Source organism: Peromyscus eremicus, chromosome 22 (genome assembly GCF_949786415.1).
Source record: "Peromyscus eremicus chromosome 22, PerEre_H2_v1, whole genome shotgun sequence".
In the NCBI taxonomy this organism is placed as follows: domain Eukaryota; kingdom Metazoa; phylum Chordata; class Mammalia; order Rodentia; family Cricetidae; genus Peromyscus; species Peromyscus eremicus.
In genome coordinates, this window is record NC_081437.1 from 34,442,596 (window position 1) to 34,446,036 (window position 3,441).

At 47.9% G+C, this 3,441-nt stretch overlaps 1 pseudogene; it reads right to left on the bottom strand.

Annotated features, from left to right (window-relative positions):
* Positions 1-719: 719 nt before the first annotated feature.
* Positions 720-1,783, bottom strand: LOC131897349 (glutathione S-transferase omega-1-like; annotated as a pseudogene).
* Positions 1,784-3,441: the final 1,658 nt, after the last annotated feature.

Here is a 3,441-nt window from a genome sequence, read left to right on the forward strand (position 1 = left end):
GACCTCAGCTCTCAAACGCTGCCCATTGTGCTATGCATCATTCATCAAGACCCTCAACTTTTCCAAAACAGAGCCACTAACTGGGATCCCAGTGTTCAAATACATGAGCCTGTGTGGGCCATTCACATCCAAGCCACTCCACATGGACACAAACATCCTACCAGTTCTCTTTCGTTAGGGTTGGGGTTTGAAAAGAACTGTCCCCCTGTAGGCTCATGCATTTGAACACTTGGTCCCTGGTTGGTGATGATGTTGGCGAGGTTATGGAACCTTTAGGAGGTAGTATCTTACTAAAGGAAGTATGTCTCTGGAAGGAGGCCCTGGCATCTCACAGACTCACTCCACTTCCTGTTCTCTCTCTCTCTGCTTTCTGTGTGTGAATGAACACATGACAAGCCAGCTTCCTGTCTCAGCTGCCATGCTGCGGCCATGCCTTCCTCGCCAAGATGGTCTCCGGTTCTCTGGAACTGTAAGCTAAAACAAACACCTTCCCTCTTAAGCTATTGTTGGTCCTGATATTTTATCATGGATACAGAAAAGTACCTAACACCCTGGACAACCCTGGCTGGGGTGGGTCTTGAAACTGAAACTGGGGGTCTCTGCCACAAATGCAGAAGCAGCCTTGCAGCTAGGCAGCAGGCATGGTAGAGAGTGGAAAAATGAAAGCTTATTATTCATATCCGTAGAGGAAAACGTCATTCACCAAGGACTCCTGCCCTTCAGAGCCCATAGTCATAGGCGTCAGGGCTGTCCTGTAGGTAGAGACTTAAGAAATCACTATAGGTCTTGGCATCAATTAAGTGGAATGATACCATGGGGTCTTCCTGCATGGCTGGCACCCAGAGCTTAAGTTTTGGAGTGTGGACTATACACTCCATGAGTTCCAATGCTGCCAGCCATTGATACCTAGGCCACATAAGGTAATCCATCATAGAGAGAGAATCCCCATCAAAGAAGGCTGCCTTCTCATTAGTCATACCCTCCTCCAGCTTGCAGAATTCTTTCCTCAATTCTTCTTTCATGCCAGAAATGTCTCCTCCCTTCTGCACCCCAGTAAATCTTGTAACCAAGGGTGGCATCTTAGAGAATATCTCGAAGGTCATCCTCTGGCAAGCTTTCTTGTAAGGGTCATCTGTAAACGACTTCTCCAGGTATGCCTCATCCAGGTACTCACAAGTGCTGAGGGATTTGGAAATCAACTGACCCTGACTGTCCTCCACAACTGGCACCAGCCCAGACAGATTCTTCTTGAAGAACCACTGAGGGAGACCAGCTCCCTCTTTTTCCCCTCCCAGGGTACTCTTGAGCAGGGAGAAATAAGGACTATATAGATAGAAGTATAGAGGAGAGAGACAGTTAGAAACACAGGATAGCCTCGGGAGGGCCTGAGTCAAAACCCACCAGCCCCTTCTGCCTCTGGTAAAGGGCTTTTAAAGAAATGCCAAGGGGTGGAGCAAAAGACCTCCCCCCAGCACGGCCAAGTGCAGACCATCCCAGGCACCTGGTGACTGTGCACGTGGTCCAGCCATCCCCTAATGCAGCCTTGCTGTGTAAAGCAAGCTCAGATCTCACCAGAAAGCCTCTGTGGGCTCCCACAGACCACTCGGGCTTGTTTTTCAGGTTGGTATTGATGATTTCATGCTAGATTCCCTTACCCTTAGGACCATCAGCACCCTCTGAGGTAGGGGCAGAACCTCATGCTGTAGACATGAATATGGCCCTCAGGGGCTGGACCTATGGAGGTACTTCCTTTCCCCCAGCTCCTGGCGGATGCCCCTGACATCATTGCGCCGTGTAGGTTGAGAGCCAGGAGGGTCCTGCTCTTGTTTGCAGGCAAGTGGGAGAATCCTGAGGCACATGCCCCATAGAAAAATCCACATTGCCTGCAAGGGACTGTTCAGAGAAGAACAGTTGCTATGGGGATTCTGCCGAGGCTTCAGACAGAGACAGGGGGGAAGATTGGAATGTTAATGCCGAAAGTTCAGGGACTCCGGGGCCCAGCAGAAGCTGGAAGAGGCAGGAAAGCCAGGCTTTTCGAGACCCTGGGAGGAGTCCAGCCACACCCACGTCTTCATTTTGAACTTCCAGCTCACAGAACTGTCAAGAGAATGAGTTTCTGAATTTGGAATTTCTGAAAGTTTGATAACAGCAAAGAGTTTCTGAAAAGGGCAACAGCCAAAACTTACTTTGAAATCGAATACATAGTGGACATAGGCAGTCTTCACCTGGGGTGCTTTGCAGAACAGCTTCCCTATAGCCTCGTCTGTGAGCACAACATGCACACTCGTCACTGCGGATGCCATCACCAGCAATGTGAGCACTCTCTCCAGCTCTAGGCTTCCAAGGCAGCATCTTCATAGTCTGATTCCTGGGCCTGCGTATTAACACCTGAATACACACGTATGTGCCATCTACCCGTGGTGCTGACAATCTGAGATTGCACACAAAAACAGGTGACATTTAGGGAGCCTTGCCGAGTGAAACGTTCTGGAAGATCTCTGAGGTTGATACAGCCATGCATTCCATGAGACCATGTTGGTAGGGATGGACACATCCAACATGCATGTAGGTTGGTAGGGATGGACACATGCATGTTGGACCCAGATCTGTTGCCTCAGGACATTGTGCCTACTTTGGTTTATATAAATATACTCTTGCATGCTCTTCTAATACAAATATCATCTAATAGCGCAATGTCCAAAATATCTACACCATTGACACATGACCACAGTCCTAGTAAAATTTTCTGGCCGACAAACTGAGTCTTTAATCACAAGGTTTTCTGCAGTGACCTGGATGAACATGACAGAAGAGGCCCTTGAACCTGGGGCTGTCTTCATCCAAAGTCCATTCAACCGCTTTGTTGCTCTGTCCTTTTGTGACTGTTGTAAGTACTTAGTAAATGAATCCCTTATTGAGTGAAAGGCGTTGTCTTTGCCATGTTCTCATGCATAACTCTTCGGTGAGCTTTAACACTAGATTCTATATACCTATCGTTCATGTGGAAACATTAGACTAGGATACCCTCAGCATGCTCCTACTCCTGCCTCTCTGTGTTCCTAGAATGTGTTAAAATATTCCACGAACCGATGCCGCTTCAACAACACCAAAACAGCCCAATTGTTACCTGTCTCAGAGAACTCACACAGAACACAGAAAGAGCTTCACAGGTGCAGATGACCTTTCTTTCAAAAGACCAAGACTTTCACATTCTGAAGTCACATTGTTCCACCCTTCCTACCTGGGATTTGAAAACAAGGGCTAAACAAAAAATGAGCAAAGAAAGACAACGCACAGGGAAGAATTTGAGGGTACAAACCATCATCCTGGCATAAGAGCTTTTCACACAGCCTACAGCCAGGAAAAGGCTGGTTACAACATCCCTGGCTATGACATCAGATGGAGTGGAGTGGTACCCACATTTAATTCCAGTACTAGGGA